The 21243-nt window shown below is 41.8% G+C and overlaps 1 pseudogene; it reads left to right on the forward strand.

The window, feature by feature from the left end:
- LOC121287530 overlaps positions 1 to 21243 on the forward strand; it is a 70913-nt pseudogene that overhangs the window by 18983 nt on the left and 30687 nt on the right.

Here is a 21243-nt window from a genome sequence, read left to right on the forward strand (position 1 = left end):
TTTAAAGTGGGAACAGCTTACAAAAGGCAAAAAGGTCCAAAGAGACAACTGAAGGTCTGTAACTCTTTGCTATGGGCATGTGAAGCAGTGGCACTGTTGTCGGATGAGCCAGTGAGAGAGAGTGCATGGAAGACAGCTTGAATGCATGTGGCAGCCCAGGGAAGAGGAAGAGCAAAAGGAACGTTCAAAACCCTGGAAGTGCACTGTTGCAGAAGGCGTCTGAGAGAAAGTGTCGGTTTGGGAGAAGATTCCAAGGCGAGGGCCTTGGGGGTGGAGATTGGAAACCCGCATGTAAAAGACTGAGTGCAGTGAGTCCGGTTGACTCATGGTGTGACAAGCACCTGGGGGAGTTGAGGGGAGATGCATTGCATCTGCTTGAGGTGGCATCTGTCACTTGGTTTCAGAGTGTGCTGTGTCTGACCACAGGGTGCCATAGATTTACATGGGCTGTGTACTTACTGTGGATATTAGAGTATAAGAAAGCTTTTTAAACTTATGTTATCCTTAACAATCTGTATAAATCTGTAAAGGTATAGTTGTGAGTGAAGGAGTATTATAATATCATTCATCATTTCTTGTTTAATAAATGTTTAATTCTTTTGTTTTAAGTTCATCAGCTGAGTCCTGTGACTCTATTCGGTAGCTACTCTCCATGTATCTAAACAAACAAATAAAGGTTAGGATCTATCAAGTTGGGTTCCACTCTGGGATCAGGCTTGTCCAGGGGTAATTTCAGCTGGGATCATAACAAGTGCCTTATTTCTTCAGTTAATAAATTTAGAACATTTTTAAATTTTCATTATTTTCGTAGATTTCCTTTCTTTTTCTATTTTCTCTCTCTCTTAATCCAATCCTACCCTCACTTTCTCTTTCTGGAATTGATTTGACTCTAATTCACCCACTCTAATTCATGCTCCTTCTCAGCCCTTCCTCTATTTATTTCTCAGTTGCTAATTCTCATTGGTTAGGGAGATACACCATTCACAGAGGTGAACCATGATGTTATCAGTTTAAACTTCTAGCAAGTTATGGCACAAACAATTTTTGAGCCAAAGAATGTAGGAAAGATTTTGCATGCATGAGATGCCCTGGCTCCAGCAAGTTCTGGTCCATTAGTGGATAAAGCCTAAGTCAGATTAGCAACATCTGTTAGTAAATGCAGCTTCATATGCATGCAAATTCATTTCAAAAATCAATTTAAACTTTATGGGCAGAATTTTAATGAAACTAACCCACTCTCAGTGGAGAGGCTGCAGCAGGTCAGGAACTTGCTTGTTGCTGAAACAGATTTTGCTATAGCTTTTTAGCTTGCCCACTGCATTAGCATCCTGCTACCAGGTTTCTCTACCAATCAGAGTGCAAGTGTAATGATGACCCCCACCTGTCAATGGATTTTTAGTTAAAGGGACCCTAACATAGAGTGTCAGAATACCTGATTTCTGCATTTATTCTTCAGGCTTTAGCAGCCACAGGAGTGGTAGTGACCTGTGGGAAGGAATACCGAGGTTCTCTGACCCTTCTCTGGAGGTACTGCTGTGGCTTGAAGGAGCTATAGTGAAATGCTGGTTCCTGTGAATTGAAAGAGGCAATCCCCTGAAACTAAAGAGGCATCGATGGAAGCTGCCAAGGAAGTGAGCAGCAAGAGAGAATACGTCAAACCAGGATTCAGTGCCACAAGAGATCCAGTGACCTTGCGAACAAAAAAGGTGAGTGAAATCCCACTTCCAGGTGCTTAATCCCACTTCCTGACTTCCTTAGGACCTTCCAAACCCACAACCGCTACCATCTAGAAGGACAAGAGCAGCAGATACATGGGAACACCACCACCTGGAAGTTTCCCTCCAGGCCACTCACCATCCTGACTTGGAAATATGTCACTGTTCCTTCACTGTCGCTGGGCCAAAATCCTGGAACTCCTTCCCTAACAGCACTGTGGGTGCCTACATAGAAACATAGAAAATAGGAGCAGGAGTAGGCCATTTGGTCCTTGGAGCCTGCTGCGCCATTCAATATGATCATGAATGATCATCCAACTTAATAGCCCGCTCCCGCTTTCTCCTCATATCCTTTGATCCCTTTCGCCCCAAGAGCTATATCTAACTCCTTCTTGAAAACATACAATGTTTTGGCCTCAACTAATTTCTGTGGTAGCGAATTCCACAGGCTCACCACTCTCTGGGTGAAGAAAGTTCTCCTCATCTCAGTCCTAAAAGGTCTACCCCAAATCCTCAGACTGTGACCCCTGGTTCTGGACTTCCCCACCATCAGGAACATCCTTCCTGCATCTACCCTGCCTAGTGTTGTTAAAATTTTATAGGTTTCCATGAGATCCCCTCCTCATTCTTCTGAACTCCAGCGAATAAAACCTTAACCGACTCAATCAGTTGTCAGTTCCACTATTCCAGGAATCAGTCTGGTAAACCTTCGCTGGACTCCCTCTATAGTAAGAACATCCTTCCTACCATCCATTCTTAATTAGCACATTCGTTTAGATAATATCACCAACTTTAACACCTATGTGTTCTTTTGTTCTATTGTTGTTGACATCTTTTGATGATCTGTTTCTATCACTGCTTGTTTGTCCCTACAACCACACCCCCCCTCCACTTCTCTCTCTCTCTCTCCGTCCCCCCCCACACACCTTAAACCAGCTTATATTTCAACTCTTTCTTGGACTCGAACTCAAGTTCTGTCGAAGGGTCATGAGGACTCGAAATGTCAACTCTTTTCTTCTCCGCCGATGCTGCCAGACCTGCTGAGTTTTTCCAGGTAATTCTGTTTTTGTTTTGGATTTCCAGCATCCGCAGTTTTTTTGTTTTTATGGACAACAAAGGAGATGTTTTGGGGCAGGATGGTGTGATCAACGTACCTCAGACTGCAGACAGATTGGAAAGGATAGCGAGGGATAGGTGACCGCTGTCAATCACTTAATGTGTCATTTTTGTTTTTGATGAGAGCTGTGTTAATTCTGTGGTATAATGGAAACCTGATTGAAGGGGTTTTAAACATGGAGTTGTGGGCAAGATGAGCATGGATTTGGGATGCAACAGCACATTCAATTACTTTAGAGAGGAAAGGAAGGTTGGACATGGAGTTGTAATTTGCAATGACGAATCAAGTCAAGGTTTATTTTTGATGAAGGGTGTGTTGATGGCAAAGTTGAAATAGATACATTCCAATTAACCCCTAAAATAGCTAATATTATAGGAGTGTAAAGCAGTTTTTCAGAATGATTGAAGTGGGTATCCGTGTCCCTTGGCTAAGGGGACACTTCTGTTCACTGTGAATATTAATGTTGAATTTAAGCCAAAAGGTGGTGATGGCAAAATGTTCAGATAATCTCAGCATATGAGGTACAGCTAATTTTTAAAAAAACGAAGGAAAAGGCATTGCTAAGGTGGGGGAAGAGGCTAAAAATGGCAGATGAAATTCAATAACAGTAAGTGTGAGATGTCCTTTTGTAAAATAATTAACAGCAGTAATTATGCTCTGAATGTGAGCAGGCTTAGTGTTCCATAAGAGCAGAGGGTCTTGAGGGCTCAGGTTCACAGAACATTAAAGGGATAACCTCAAGCTGATAACGCTGTGTGTATATATAAAAAAAGGATTTCCAGCCTTTATCTTGAGGTACAGAATATATAAGTCATGAGATATGTACGTGCTAACAGAAAACTTTAACAAGGCCTCGGTTAGAATGGAAGGACTGTGTGACGTATAGGATCCCACGCTAGTGGAAGGATATTGAGACCTTAGACAGGGTTCAGCACAGATTCATCACAAATGTGGAAATATAAATACAAAGGCTTGATAAACTTGGATATTTTTAATATAAAATAAAAACAGAAAATGCTGGAAAAGATCAGCAGATCTGCACTTTCAGCAATTTGTTTTTATTTCAGATCTTCAGCATACACAGTATTTTGCTTTTATTGGATTTTTTTTCTCGTTTGAACAGTGCAGATTACAGAGCAATATAATAGAACTGTTTGAAATTGTGTTATAATGGGAAAGTGCAGATAGATGAGAGGTCATAGGTACAAGATTAAATGCAAGAGATTTTGAACGGTGGACAGGAAAAGCCAGGGAATTTGCTTTAAGTGTTAGTGATTTAAGACAGACCTTTTCAACTTTCAATATTTGATAAGATAGGTGGGTGAAAGAAAATGAGCTGAAAGGATGTAGAAACAGGTTGGGTTTATTTGATGAGAACTATTTGTTTGTACACAGGGTAAACGCTGACACAGGCTGACTAGGCTGTGGGTGTGTTGCAATCTCTGTATTACTCTTAACCTTCTAATGAAAAAAGCGCTACTTTTCTGATATTTCCTAATAACGAGAGTCTCTCATCCATGGTATTGCTGTGGTGATTCTCTTCTTTACTATCTTTTGTGATTTCAATTCATCCTAAAATAAGGCACTCAACCCATGGCAAACTGCAACCTAATGAATTATTTATATTGAAGATAAATGGTGCAAAATGTTGATGCAACGCAACCCTTTTATGGGCACTACACATGGTTTAAACAATCCAAATTTGGTTCTGCACTGAATGCACAAAGTTCTGATACGAGTCAGAATGCATATCATATTGGGGAGGGAGTTAGCACATGTGATTGGAGCACCCATCAGAGTTATGCAAAGTAGTGAGATCATGACATCGATCAGAGTGTAGCACTGATCCACTCCTCCCATTTTGGAGTTCAATGCCCAGCTAACACCATCTCTTAATCACACACAGCTAAACAGAGGTTCAGCAACAGGAGTGATGCCCCCCCCACCCCCCAACCAGCATAAGGAGTCATCAACAACTTTCAGGTTCTTTGTTAATTCGTTTCTACTGGCTGTTTCTGCAATTGTCCAAATTTTAGGTGCTTTTGAGAGTTATTTGATGTTGCTAAAGTCTTTTGGGAGTGTTCTGATAGGTGCTGAAGGACTTGGTCCAAATTTCAAGGCTCCTGCATGAGTCAGTTGCTCACAGACATGGGTGTAGTAAGATGCATTCCTCCTAGACTACATGACTGGAAGAATGAACATGCAGAATGCCATGCAGAGCAGGACAAGCTGCCAGAGGAGGTGGGAAGGGGGGGGGGGAGGGGGGGGGCGGGGGGGGCGCAGGGGGAGAAGGGCTCTCAGCAGGATGCCATATCTTCCCAGGGTGTTTCAGGGAGCAATTCTTCCACCTGAACCTCAGCAAGGAACAGGGTGTCAGAAGGCTGCATTTCACCAAGGATGTCTTCACTGAACTTTGCTGCAGCAATAACTGCAACGTCAGACCAGGGCAAAGACCAGTGGCTGTGAAAATGACCAGGGCTACAGGCTTTTATGAGTTGGGCTCCGTCCAGGCTGGAGATGAGGAAAGAAGAAAATAAATATTTGCCCATTCCACAGTTTTCATCCACTGTTGCACTGTATTCAAAGAGGACTGACTGTATTTTTCTCTCTCTTCCCAGAGAGCAGCAAGAAGCTTATGCAGCTTCAGTAGGATTGCAGGCTTCCCTATTGTGCAGAGCACCATTGATTGTAGCCAAGTGGTTTTGCAGACATTGTATCTCAACTCTTGAGGTGTATTGTACCACAACCAAAAGGGATTCCACTCCTTCCGTATCCAGCTAATGTGTAACCATACGCAGCAAATCGTGCAGGTAAAATCCTGGTATCCTGGCAGAAGTCATGGTGCCTTAATTCTGCAGTGGTCTGCTGTGCCCTTTGCAGTTAAGCCATCCTGACAAACCAAAAGGTAGTTAGTGCGTGGCAAGCCTAATGACTCCAGCAACCCATGCACACATGGCCAACATGCATACAACAAAAGCCATGCTGCCACACCAAATGTGATAGACCAGACCATTGGGGTTCTGAAACAATGCTTCTGCTGCCTGGACTGTTCTGGAGGAGCACTGCAGTACTCAGCAGAGAGGGTGATGAGGTTAATGGTTGTCTGCTGCATGCTGACAATCATGACAGCACAGCATTTACCACCAATTATACAAACAGGAGCAGAAAGAAGAGGGGAGGGAGAGGCAACCTAGATTGCTCGTTTCTGGCTAGGACATCACTGCAGGAGTTGCTCAGGGTGGTGTCCTATCATCTTCAGCTGCTTCATCTATGACCTCCCCTCTAGTAGATCAGTGTTGGGGATGCTCACTGATTGCATAGTGTTCAGTGCCATTTGCACCTCTGGAGCAGTTCATGCCCACATGCAACAAAATATCAACCCAAGTTTGAACGTTGTCTCAAGCAACAGTCACATCACACAAGTGCCAGGCAATGAGCATCTCCAACATGAGAGAATCAAACCATCTCTCCTTAACATTCAATGGCAAAACCATCACTGTATTGCCCATCATCGACATCCTGGAGGTCACCATTGACCAGGAACTATTTGTTGCCCATCCCCAGTTGCCTTTGAATTGAGTAGCTTGTTAGGCTTTTTGAGAGGGCAGTTAAGCATCAAGCAAATTGCCCTTTCCCTAACGGGCATTAAAGAACCAGATAGGTTTTTATGACACTCAATAATTTCATGGTCACCATTACTGAGACTATCTTTCAGTTCAGCATTTCTTCATGGAATTTAAATTCCACTAGCTGCAGTGGCAGAATTTGAACCCACATCCCCAGAGCATTAGCTTTGGCCTCTGGATTACAAGTTGAGTGACATTACCACTACACCACCATCTCCCCTTGATGGAATACTCTGTTGATGGAATGCTTGCCTGAATGAGTATGGCTCCAAGTACACATAAGAAGCTTGATACCTTCCAGGACAAAGCAGCCTGCTTGATCAGCACCTGAACCACCACTTTAAACATCCACTCCTTCTGCCACCAGCACACAGTGGCCAGGATTTTCCGGCCCCGTCGTGGGCGGGACCCGCCGCGGGTGAGGCAGTGCCCCAGCCAGAATTCCATTGACTCGTGGCGCGACCGGAAGATCCCTGCAGCAGGTGGGTGCAGGAAATCCCGCCCTCTGCCAGCACTGTATGCCATTTACAAAATGCACTGCAAAAATTGCCAAGTCTCCTTCAACAGCACCTTCTAAACCTCTACCACCTAGAACAACAAGATCAACAGACTCATGGAAACACCACTACTTTCAAGTTCCCCTCCAAATTGCAAACCATTCTGACTTGACCCCTTTGCTGTCAATGGGTCTAAATCCTGGAAATTCCCCTTGAACAGCATTGTGGGCCTGTATACACCAGTTGGGCATTAGTTGGTGCATGGGAATAAAGTGATTTAAACATGATGAAAATTTTAAATGTGTCTGGGGGATCAGGGGCCAATGTGAATCAGTGAGGATAGGGGGTAATGAGTGGACGGGACTTGGTGTGAGATATGTACAGGCAGATGTTCAAAGGGTTCAAAAAGGCAGTTCACCACTTCTTTCTCGGGGTCAATTAGGGATGCCATGAGTGCATTGAAAAAGTTATAAAATGTTCACGGACCCCTGTTAGCAACAGTTTTTTTTCTGCAAAATTAGGCATACAATTAAATAGTTGCAATATTGCTGAAGAAAAGACATGTCAAAGCTTTTCATCTTGCATCATCAGGACACTTTGTAAGAATGCCAGTATAAGGGGAAAACAATTTATACTGTATTGAAGCGAGTGCTGATTGGTTGGCAAGCGGACTATGATCGGTAGAAGCATTGCCATGGAGAATGCACCATGGTGACTGACAGTTAACTACAAAGCATTGTTTGAAATTTAAACCAGGCAGCTTGACCTTGATCAGTCAAGGCATTGCCCTGACGAATGAGTCAGCAAATGGCTGTCACATCTTTTGTTTAGCTAATACAAGTGCAATGTGCTTTCTTTGTAATCATTCATGGGATGTGGGCTTTGCTGGCTGGGCCAGTATTTTCTTTAATTGCCCATCCCTAGTTGTCCTTGAAAAGGTGGTGATGAGCTGCCTTCTTGAATCATTGCAGTCCATGTGGTGTAGGTGTACTCACAGTGCTGTTAAGAAGGGAGTTCCAGGATTTTGACCCAGTGACAGTGAAGGAACGGCGATATATTTCCAAGTCAGGATGGTGAGTTACTTGGTGAGGAACTTTCAGGTGGTAGTGTTCCCATCTATCTGCTGCCGTTGTCCATCTAGGTGGTAGTGGTCGTGGGTTTGGAAGATGCTGTCTAAGGAGCATTGGTGAATCCCTGCAGTGCATCTTGTAGATAATATACACTGCTGCTACTGTGCGTCAGTGGTAGAGGGAGTGAATGTTTGTGAATGTGTTGCCAATCAAACCGGCTGCTTTGTCCTGGATGGTATCCAGCTTTATCGGTGTTGTGGGAGTTGCAGTCATCCAGGCAAGTGGAGAGAGTATTCCAACACACTCCTGACTTGTCCCTTGCAGATGGTGGACAGGCTTTGGGGAGTCAGGAGGTGAGTTAGTCTTCACACGATTCCTAGCCTCTGACCTGCTTTTGTATTTATATGGATAGTCTGGTTCATTTTCTGGTCAACAGTAGCCCTCAGGATGTTGATAGTGGGAGATTCAATGATGGTAATGCCATTGAACATTAAGGGGCGACGGTTGGATTCTCTCTTGTTGGAAATGATCATTGCCTGGCACTTGCGTGGCCCGAATGTTACTTGCCACTTGTCAGCCCAAGCCTGGATATTGTCCAGGTCTTGCTGCATTTGGACATGGAGTGCTTCAGTATCTGAGGAGTCGCGAATGGTGCTGAACATTATGCAATCATCAGCGAACATCGCCACTTCTGACCTTATGATGGAAGGAAGGTCACTGATGAAGCAGCTGAAGATGGTTGGGCCTAGGACACAACCCTGAGGAACTCCTGCAGTGATGTTCTAGAGCTGAGATGACTGACATTCAACAACCACAACCATCTTCCTTTGTGCTAAATATGACTCCAACTAGTGGAGAGTATTCCCCCTGATTCACATTGACTTCAGTTTTGCTAGGGCTCCTTGATGCCACACTCGATCAAATGCGGCCTGGACTTCAAGGGCAGTCACTCACACCTCACCTCGGGAGTTCAGCTCTTTTGTCCATGTTTGAACCAAGGCTGTGATGAGGTCAGGAGCTGAGCGGCTCTGGCAGAACCCAAACTGGGCATCAGTAAGCTGGTTATTGCTAAGCAAGTGCTGTTTAATAGCACTGTTGATGACCCCTTCCATTACTTTACTGATGATGGAGAGTAGGCTGATGGGGCGGTAATTGGCCGGGTTGGATTTGTCCTGCTTTTTGTGCACAGGTCATGCCTGGGCAATTTTCCACATAACCGGGTAAGTGCCAGTGTTGTAGCTGTACTGGAACAGCTTGGCTAGGGGTGCGGCAAGTTCTGGAGCACAAGTCTTCAGTATTATTGCCGGAACATTGTCAGGGCCCGTAGCCTTTTAAGTATCCAGTGCCTTCAGTCATTTCTTGATATCACGTGGAATGTATTAAATTGGCTGAAGACTGGCATCTGTGTTGCTGGGGACCTCTGGAGGAGGCCAAGATAGATTTATCACTCGGCACTTCTGGCTGAAGATTGTTGCACAAAGATTGCCTGCAAAAAACAGGATACTGTGTATTAATATATGTAGCTTCAGATACATGCCATACTGCAATGCCTGACTGACAATCTTAAATAGGTTGTCAGCATAATTCTTAGCACACTGAGGATTATTTAGCAAATGTTGTCCAATCGCAGAATCACATCTCATGTTCGACACTGTGCTTTGAGTTTTGCAAGCATGGGCTGGTTGGATACAGTCTGTACCGTTGTGAACAGCAGTTGGTTTGATGCGATCCACCAGTCTTTGGGGCAGAATGTATTTTTGGCTTGACGGCAGCATCCTGTTAGTGGTGAATACCACCCATGTTGCTACTACATAGTAGCAGCGTGAAACAGCCAGCTTCACCTGTTGCTCAAAGTTTTGAGATATCTCGCCTTTCCAAAGTAATCTGAGGTAGACTGGGCATTTTTCAGGGCTGAAAGTGATGGCCTTAGGCCAGTTCATGAGTATGCATGATATACAGTGCGAAATGATCTGATCAGTGTAGCCGTTATCCTGCAGGATGCCTTTCTGCCCTTTTCAGCATCAAGCATGCATAGTGAGCAAATGGCTCGGGTCCTATTTACAAGGTTTCCAATAAGGCTAATGGTGTGTGGAACTGTAGGAATCCCAATGCTTATATTGACCAGAGAGGGCAGGCATGCAATAAACCGTGGTAGAGAACCTCCTAGCAGACTTCTCAACTAGTATGTCAAGGAAGGGGAGTTCATTTGAATGCTCCATTTCAAAGGTGAATTTGAGTGCAGGATAGAGCCCATTAAGACATGTGAAGAAGTTATTGCATGCAGCTGCAGATTTAAATATAGCAAACTTATCATCCACATATTGGAAATGTGTGAGGGGTAGGAGGTTAGGTGTCATTCCATCAAAGACTTGTTTCTCATGGAACCCAACAAAGATGTTTGTGAGAACTGGGCCTTCAGGGGACCCTATGACAACACCATCTATTTGAGCATACATGGTGCCATTAAAACTGAACTCAACTGCATGCGTTGCCTTGTTGAGAATGACTGTTGTAAAGAAATGAAAACTGACTATACTTTTCCAGTGTTGCAGGGAATTAACCCTGTCTCAGGAAGGCAACTCATTCTGTCTTCCAGTCTGCAACATTTCAGATTATTTAGACTCAAAAAAGAACAGTAATATGGACCGTGTCTAGAAAAGGAATTGATTATTTATTTAATATTTTGTTTTTACCAGAAACAATTACAACAAGTAACAGACGCATTGCCTGATTTTATGCAATCAAAATACCTTTATATGATAATCATCCTTTGTCTATCATTCTATTCATTTGGTCTCGTATTTGTAACACAGGTATGAAATCCAATCATTATTATTAAATGTCATTACATCATTGTTAAAAACAAAAATGTCATTACCATGATATAATATGCATTGTCACATAATGTATTGGTATCAATGGGCCTGATATTGCACTTTTATTGAAAATTGAAGAAATGCATGGTTTTGTAATGTAAGATTCTTGAGAATATGATTTCATTTGCTGAATTGAAAAATCTGTAACTGATCAAGGTGCACCTACAATAATAATTCTTTAGCACTTTTCAAGCAGCTAATACACCATGTAGCTCGTGTACATAGCAAAATGTTTATGAAATTGTAACATTCACATTTCTGATTAAAATTACTTGATGAAAAGTTAAAGTTGATTTACCAACCACGCTGACAAGTAATGAGAACCTCTGTAACGATGCAACACATTTTATGATGGAGAAGGACAAGTAAGGTGGTATGTCACTGACAAAGGGAACTCTGCCTCAGGAAAATACCTTGGATTACGCAGTCAAAATCTTGGTATCCCCTACTTAACACCATGATCGGAACATCATCAGCACAAACATATCAATGGGCCAAGGAGAGAGCCCATCACCCCCTTCTCAAAGGCAACCAGGGTGGGCAATAAAAATTACCCAGCATCATCTGCATCCAGAGGTCAAATAAAAAAATAAATAAAAAAGAAAGGTGAGCAAAGCCAATTAATCTTATAAATTTATGTACTACCTATTAAATGTCGTATCCTGGACATCATACATGGCAAGTGCCAGTAATGTTTACTCCTGGGAAAACCAAATAAGATAGGGAACATTCCCTTTGAGAAATTTCAGGAAAACTGTGGCGAACTGTGGTTGGAACTCTTGAAATGCAGGATCCTAAAGGAAAAACGCATGTAAAACATGAGTGAAGTAGAAGCACAGCACATACTATGGGCATATGGTAATCATACATGCAAAAAACTGCAGTGCCAACACAGCAGAGGCATCTTTCAGCGGTATGCCAGTTCTAAACATTTTGGAACTGATGTAGGTTTTGCCAGAGTGGTAATGTGCAAATAGAAATTGAGTTTAGAGTTTCACCTAATTATTTACAACTCCACATGCAAAATTGGGTAAATTGTAAGGAGGGCTTTCTCTCTGTCTCTCTGAGGTATAATCTCCAGTAATCTAATGCAGCATGACTGCAATGAAGGGGAGATTGGTTTGATTCCACAGTTTGTCTTGTCACTGGCAGTACCAATCTATCCTAGCAATAAATAGCAAAGCTCTCCATCTGGCTTTCTGATCAAAAACCTGTGAATATAGTTTATTTATTATAGATACATGCAACAATGCCTGCAAGTATGGATGGTGACATCTTAGAGTGGCAAAAGACTTTTCTGGCCAATGATCATCTTGGTATGCCTTTACAACAACAACAACCTATATTTATAGTGCCTTTAACACAATGAAATATCTCAAGTTACCATACAGGAGCATTATAACACAAAGTTAGACACTAAGCCACAATAGCTTGGTCAAAGAGGTAGCTTTTAAGTGTTTTAAAGGTTGAGGAAAGTGAGATAGAGAGGGGGAGAGTTGTAGGGATGGTGTTCCAGAGGTTGGGGCCTAGATACCTGAAAGCACAACCACCAATGGTGGAGTAATTAAAACTGGGGATGCACAGGAGATCAGAATTAGAGGTGCACAGATATCTCTGTGAATTGTGCAGCTGGAGGAGATTAGAGAGATAGGAGCAAAGCCATGGAGGGATTTGAAAACAAGGATGAAAGTTTTAAAATCGAGACTTTGCTTGACTAGATGTCAATGTTGGTCAGTGAGTAAATGTGTGATCAGGGAAGAGGACTTGCTGTGCATTAAGACATGAGCATCAGGCTTTTGGATGTCCTCAAGTTTACAGAGGATAGAATGTGGGAGACCATCCAGAAATGAGTTGAAATAGGCATGTCTAGAGGTAACAAAGTATGAACACGAGTTTCAGCTGCAAATGAGCTGAGGCAGGGACGAAGTCAGGCAATGTTACGGAGGTGGAAATAGGTGGACTTGGCAGTGGCACAAGTATGAGATTGGCAGCTCATCTCGGGATTAAATGTGACACCAAGGTTACAAGCAAATGGTCTTAACCTGAGACTGTTGCCAGAGAGATTGATAGACTCGGTAACTAGGGAATGGAGTGTGGAGTGGTGTAAGGAATATTTCTGTGGACTGATGAGAAGAACATTTCCTTTTATTTTCTGTTGGACTGGGGATTAAAATTACAATGGCTGCAGGTTGAAAGACATATCCACTGGAACAGGATGAGAGATATATACAATGTTGCAGTCTTGGAACAGAATGTGCCATGAAAAACAGGATGGTGCCAAAAAGTAATCCTGGACCAAGGGAGCTGCCTGGCAACAGCATTTTAGTTGGCTCCTGACCAGGTGACCAGGTTTTGTGTGAGAAGCAGTACAGCAGAAAGCTCCTGGCCTGCAAAGAGAAAATATCTAAAATCAATTTTCTTCATTTCTCTATAACCTGTTCTTTCTAACTTTGAAAATTCCTGTCAAGAGGCAAAGGGGAAAATCACTGTTAGAGACTTTGAAAGGCAAGTGCTCAACCAATGAACTAAATACTGAAAATGCTGGAAGACCACCTCGTGTCATCAACAGGAACTGAAAGGAAATTGGAAGACATCGATCAAAATCAATCAATCGAGTCCTGTATTCTGGAACTGGTGCTATTGAACTGTTTTTTTCCCACCCTTAAAATCCATGTTTTTATGTGTCTTGTTTGTGTGTGTATAGGGATTTAAGAAGGCAGTAGAGTTTAAGTTATAGTGTTAGAAATTAGCAGCTCATGTTTCTTTCTCTTGCCACTGGTTGATGACAGGTTGTTCAATAAACAGTTATTTACTTATTCAGTTTACAACCTGATTCCTCGTATTCTGTTAGCCTAAATTAAACAGGGTGAATTGAGGCAATCTGGCGGTTTGATCAGACTTTTTCACATTTGTAATGGCTTGGGGAACAGTGGGGCTTGATATTACAGTGCACTATCCCCAGTGAGTCATGACAGTGGGGACAAAAGACAATGGCTTCAGTCTTCCCAATAATTGGAGGAAATTTCTGCTTGTCCATTAATAGATGCCAGGTAAGCAGTCTGATAATTTAGCAACAGTGGAAGCGTCAAGAGAGATGGTGGTGAAATAGAGTAGGTATCATCAAATACATCTGAAAACTAACTCTGTGCATTCAGATGATGTTGCCAAAGGGTAGCACGTAGATGAGAAATAAGAGGGAGCCAAGGATAGATCCTTTAACATTATCTTTGGTAACCCCCAAGGATATACCCTTGGCCCCTTCTATTTCACATCTACACATTACCCCTTGGCAACATCATCTGAAAACACTTCAGATTCCGCATGTATGCTAACAACACCCAAACTCTTCTGTACCTTAACACCACCCCTCTCAATTCCTCCTTGTCTGACATCCAATATTGGATGAGCAGAAATTTCTTACAAATAAATATCAGGAAGAGTGAAGCTAATTTCTTCAATAGCTGCCATATATTTCATTCCCGATAGACTGACTCCATTCTTTTCCTTGGCAACTTCCTGAAATTGAAGCAGACTATTCACAGCAGTGGTGTTGAATTTGACCCAGAGGTGAGCTTTTGATTACATATCTGCTGCTTTAACTACTTTCACAGCTAAAGGAGACAGTAGTATAGTGGTAAAGTTATTGGACTCTTAACCAAGAGGCCTGGATGAATGCTGCAGAAACCTGGGGCAGAATTTTAGTCTCCCGCTGGTGGGTTTGCAGGCAGGGGGCTTGCCGGCTGCCTACCTGCTCACTCCATCTCCTACTTTACATGGGGCAGTGGAGGCGTCAGGCAGCCTGCCCACCCTTCAGTCCCTTAAGTGGCCAATTAATTTTACCTGCAACATGGGGAGGCCCATGCCAGGTTGGTGGCCTGGCAACCTTTACTGGATGAGCTGGTGTCAGGCAAGGCAGGGCGGGGGGGACCACCTTCAGGGTCCCCTGTGCCCATTGGAGGTGCCCCCACAAAAGATCATACTTCCCCCTTTAACTCTGCCCCTACCCACCACCACCACTCTCTCAAACCCAGCCCCTCAACCCTCCTGCTCGGGCCTGCCGATATCCCAGACTTAACTGAAGTCTGGCCTCCTCTTCTTTGAGGAATGCGTGTAGTCCCAGCAGCGGCCACTGTTCAAACCTGGTGCTGCTGGGACTTCAAGCTGCCAGCTAATTGGCCAACACCTATCGAAGACAGGACTTCCTCCCCAGATGAGGATGGAAGTTTCAGCTTTCGTCAGTTAATGATCTGCTGAGTGTTAAGTGGCTGCAGGGCAGCCAATATTAGCAGGGATGCATTTCCCAGCAATTCTTCAGGTGGTGAAAATAATGAGTTCAAATCCCGCCACAAGAGCTGGGGCAATTCAAATGCCATTAATAAATCTGGAATAAGAAATTCTTCAGCTTAATGATGATCATGAAACCACTCGATTGTTGTTAAAATCCCATCTGCCCTTGCCAATGATGCCCTCATCTCAAGAATGAATAACAAGAAACATCATTTGCTTCTACCCTGTCTCAGTTCATCTACTATTGAAGCCTTCATCCATGCCTTTGTTACCTTTAAACTCAACTATTCCAATATTCTCCTGGATGGTCTCCCAACTTCCACATTACATAGCTCATTGAAAACTCTGCAATTGTATCCTGACTCTCACCATGTCGCATTCATCCATCTCTTTTGTGCTTGCTGACTTGTATTAGCTCCTTTTCTGGCAACACATTTATTTTAAAATTACTGTCCTTCTTTTCAAATCCCTCCATGGCCTCACCTCTCCTTATCTGTCTAACCCACTCCAGTACTACAAATCACCAAGATCTCTGCACTTTTCCAGTTCTTGCACATCCTCAAAATAATTGTTCCATCATTGGTGCCATGCCTTTCACTGACTAGGCTGGCCAATAAAGCAGTCTGGCAATTTGAAGACAATGGAGGACTCGAATGAGATGGTGGTGAGGTAGAGCTTGGGTCTCGTCAACATGTATGTGGAACCTGAAGTGTTTATGGATAATGTCACCAAGAGGCAATTTGTGGATTAGAAATAGGTTGAATCATCCAGAATCAATATCCTAGGTTCACCATTGACCAAAAACATAACTGGATAAGCCATATAAATACTGTGGTTTCAAGAGTCGGTCAGAGGCTGTGTATACTCACATCATGATGCCCCAAAGCCTTTCCACCACCTACAAGGCATAAATCAGGAATATGGTGGAATGATCTTTACTTGCCTAGGTGATTGCAGCTCCAACAACGCTCAAGAAGCTCAGCACCATCCAAGACAAAGCAGCCCACTTGATTGTCATGCCATCCTTCATCTTAAACATTGAGTCCCTCCACCAATGGCATAACATGCTTGTGGTGCTTACCATCTAGAAGGTGAACTGTAGAAATTCGGCAAGCCTCCCTCAACAGCACTTCTGAAACCAATGACTTGTAGCACCTAGAAGGATAAAGCAGTATAGATGCATGGGGGCATCATCATGACCTCTCAGTTCCTCTCTAAATCACATACCATCCTGATTTGGAAATATATTGCCACTCCTTCATCTTTGCTGGAACTTCTTATCAAACAGCACTGACAGTACCTTTATCACATGAATTGCAGTGGTTTAAGAAGGGAGTTCATCACCACCTTCCCAAGGGCAATTGGGATGAGAAAGAAATGCTGGCCTTGCCAGAAATGCCCACATCCCCTGAATGAATAAGCAAAAAGAAATGGCTGTGTCTGAAAACAATATAAACCCATAAAAAATGGAGCGAAAGGACCTCAGTAATTGATGCTGGTTAGTTGGAGTACTGTATCTCATGCAGCTTATCATGATGATTGTGCTGTCATCCAATGGTACTACTTCCTCAGCCTGGGGTGAGTAGTACTATGTGGTAGTAATGTGCAGGTCTATAACCAACATGGGGAAAGTGGGGATACAAATGGCAACAAAACATGTTAAACATGGACAGAAACAGCACTGTTCAATGGAAAAGCATTGTATTTAAAATATGTGTAGCAACTTGCAGCTGTTTCTACTCCCTATGATAGCCCGTCCCCAAGTCATGTTTCTCTGATACTGTTGTTCTCCCATGGTTGCCTCTTCTGTTCCACTATCATATACTGAACAATGGCTGATTTATGCACACTTTCAGGTAGAAAATTCCTCCATACTATTCTGTTCTTTCACTGCTGCGATGCTACTTTGTTAAGCTCACCAGATCTGATCTTGTTGACTTGATGAATTTATGCAGAACACTGCTTAACTTCACATTAATTGTGTTAAATTGAGTAAGAATAGGTTGTAGTATTGACTTCTTTTGGAGGAGTAGGAATTCTAGTGCTATATGCTCAATAACTTTGCTTAGAATTTGCTGGAAACCAATGCCAAAACAATCTTGTAAGAATAGCATAATGACCATTTTCAGTGCAAAAGACCAAGGAATAAGTTTTTCAGCCACACCTAAGCTTCCTTCAGGTTTTACAAATCTTCACTGAAATCTTTTGCCACTCATTAATATAGTTGCATCTCCATGCAAAAAAAGCAGCCTGTGAATTTAAATCAAATTCTGGACTGTAACCCCCATGGTTGCAATTGCTGCTGTGCTTATAAGGGTGAAATGGTCTGTTTGGCAGCCACCGCCAATGAAACTATTAATCACTGACTAGCCAATAGATGATGTACATTTTTGATACAAGATTGGGCCATACAGTTTCCCATACACTTTGAAACTGCACCACATGCATTAGTTTTGCTACCCATTCTGTGACTTTTTTGAGGATTAGTGAACAGAATATATATAAATGTTATGGAGAGTTAAAACAAAAATTAAAACTGGTGACTTGTTTGGGTGTACATTATTCAACTACTAGACGTAGCAAGATTTCCTATCAGTTCTGGTTCTGTTTCTCTAAAGTATTTCTGTTTGCTGTCTTTAATAATCTGTCTCAATTTGACTTTTACCAGTTTGTTTACATAGCTAAAACATGGTAATGTCATGCTGGCTCTGCAGGAGTAATTTAGCTAATCTCACTTCCCCACCCTTTCCCCATAGCACTGCATTTTTTTTCTCTTCAGGTGCGTATGCAGCTCCCTTTTGAAGCGACAATTGAAACTACCTCCACCATACTGTCAGACATAAAACACTCTCGATGCATAAAATAGTTTTTTTCATGTTGCCTTTGGTTCTTTTGCCATTCACCTTAAAACTTCATCTTCTGGTTCTCAGCCGCTTCACCAATGGGAGCAATTTCTCTCCATCTTTTCTGTCTAAACCCTGTAAGTTTGCTCTTCTATATCTTGTTGTGCTAGCAAACACTTTACAGGGATCCGCTCCAGATCCACTCCAAGTTCCCCTGAGATTGTTGAAAGAAGTGTCCCATTAGAAATTGTTAAATGTTCATCTGATTTATGGACAGAAAGTTATTGTTATTGTACAAATGCCCAATGTGCTTCCTTCAATTTTTCTCTTAATTTATTAGCGGTTAAGTATTCATATAGCAACATCATTGACAGTAATTTCTACCCTATAGTGTATGCAGGTTTATTTGTAAAGAATATGGAATATTGACTAAGTGCAGAAATTTCTTAATAGAAAATCAACAGGAATATTTACATAATCCAATTAATATACACTGCATATTTAATTTAGAAATGCTAACCAATTCTTTGCATTTTAAAAAATTGACACTTATAGCTGTATCATACGACCTTGAAACTTGGAAGACAAGCTGGGTGTCAGTACCAGTTCCTCTTTATGCAAGTTGTAGCAAGTTCACAGTAAATTTTGCACCTAAAATAGAAATAAATTTAAGAAATTCATAAGAGTGATCTTAGTTATTTCCAGATTTGAAATAGATCATTTCTATTTTAAATTTATCAAAAGTAATAGAAGTAACTGTTATCTTCCAAAGAATACCATAGAATCATAAAATGCTTAGAGCACAGAAGAAGGTCATTTGGCCCGTTGAGGCCATGCTGGCTCTCTGCAGGAGCAATTTAGCTAAACCCACTTCCCACCCTTTCCCCGCAACACTGATTTGTTTTTTTTCTCTTCAGGTGCATATCCAGTTCCCTTTTGAAAGTGATGATTAAATCTGCCTCCGCCATACTGTCAGGCATGACAATCTTGTTGCATATAATAGTGTGTTTCATGTTATTTTGGTTCTTTTGCTATTCACCTTAAATCTGCATCTTCTGGTTCTCAGCCACTTCACCAATAGAACAATTTCTCTCCACCCTCTCTGTCTAAACTCTGTAAATTTGCTCCTCTATATGTTTCCCACTGGTTGGTGATCTATAAAATACCCAGTAGTCTAATGGTACTTCTACCATTTCTTAAGGGGAGCTAAGACAAATGTGTGGTTAAATGGTGTATAATTTAGGCTAAAACCTAATCAATGATGAATAATTGATTCTTCCAGACTTATTGAATACATAAGTGTCTCAAATGTTAACAGCTTTCCACCAGTTTCTGATAATTTCACAGATTTTCTGTATATTTTTGCATATACCAACTATATGTATAGCTGAATGTAGCAAAGGAGCTTGACACTAGAGGAAATGGTCCATGTTGTTCATGAACATGGATATAATGAGGCAATTTAGTTCAATGTTTTGGATTTTATTATTGCTGCATTGTATTTCAAAGGAGAATGGTAGCAAAATAATTTGGAACTATAATGAAGATATGAGATTACTGATGAGTATGTGTCAAATATTCTACAGTGTAGCCCAATAAAGACCAACTGACTTGTAATTTAATAAAGTGCAATATAGAGTATTTTGACTAGTATAATTTTCTTAGTATTTTTGCCAATTATCGATTTAGGCTGGAATTTACTGGATGCAATTACTTGATCATTTCTCTACTGGCTTGACTCTATTTATAACTGCTATGTTGGAACTCTTCAGAATAATCTTCATCTATGGTAAGTATTATGCAATACCATTAAAGATAATAACACCCTTAAATGCAAAGAGTGTTTTTTCACCTCTTCAGAGATGGACCAAGCAAATGTATAGGATAAATGACATTGATGGCTGACAGATGCCTGTTTACTTATTCCATTTGAAATTATGGACCATATTTTACTGGAGCAGAACATCTCACAGCATGACCCATTAGTTAGACTTGCTTGTGCACAGTTAGGTTTAAAAGATTTTTGCCCAAAAAGTTGCTGTTAATGCAAAGTGATAATGTGTAGCAAGAGCAATAGGGAATTTGGGGCCATGGTGAACAATAACAACTTGTATTTATATAGTGCTTTTAACATAGTAAAATATCCTAAAGCTCTTCACAAGTGCATTATCAAACACTGAGCGATATAAAGAGATATTACGAAGCATGATCAAGAGGTTGGTTAAAAGGAGTATCTTAGATGAAGAGAGAGAGGTGGAGAGGTTTAAGGAAGAAATTCCAGAGATCAAGACCTTGGCAGCTGAAGGCACGGCCACCAGTGGTGGAGTGATAAAAATCAGAGAAATTCAAGAGGCCTGAATTAGAGGAACACAAATATCTCAGAAGGTTGTAGAGCTGGAAGAGGTTACAGAAAAAAGGCAAGGTGAGGCCACGGAAGGATTTGAAAATAAGGATGAGAATTTTAAAAACAAGGTTGTGCTAATTGTGAGCGTAGATCAACACGCACAGGGATGATCAGTGAACAGGACTTGGTGTGAGTTAGGAGATGGGGAGCAAATTTTTAGATGGCCTCAAGTTTAGACCATGAGAGAGTGGCCAGGAGTCAATTGGAATAATCAAGTCTAGATGTAACAAAGGTATGGATGAGAGTTTTGACAGCAGATGAGATGGTAGGAGTGGAGTCAGGCAATGTTAAGGAGTTTGACATAGATGGTTTTAGTGAAGGTGTAGATATGTGTTTGAAAGGCCTCTCAGGTAAAATATGATATCAAGGTTATAGAACAGCCTGCTTCAGCCTGAAACAGTTGCCAGAGAGAGAGATAGATTTGGTAGTTAGGGAACAGAGTTTGTGGCTGACATTGACGCTAATGGCTTTGGTATTTCTATTATTTAGTTGGAGGAAATTTCTGCTGATCCAGTACCCAATGTTGACCTGCAGTGTGACAAGATGCAGTATAAGGTCTGAGAGAGGTGGTGGTGAGCTAGAGCTGGGCATTGTCAGTGTACAAGTAGAACCTGATGTGTTCTTGGATAATGTCTGTAAGGGGCAGTATATAGATGAGAAATAGGAGGCACACAAGGATATATCCTGTAAGAGCAGGAATGGAAACTAATGGGGGTGATTCTATTATATATATATATATATATATGTATATATATAGCCATATATATGGCTATATAGGTAAGAATGGAACCAAATGAGTACAGTTCCA

This window comes from Carcharodon carcharias, chromosome 14 (assembly GCF_017639515.1).
Source record: "Carcharodon carcharias isolate sCarCar2 chromosome 14, sCarCar2.pri, whole genome shotgun sequence".
In the NCBI taxonomy this organism is placed as follows: Eukaryota; Metazoa; Chordata; class Chondrichthyes; order Lamniformes; family Lamnidae; genus Carcharodon; species Carcharodon carcharias.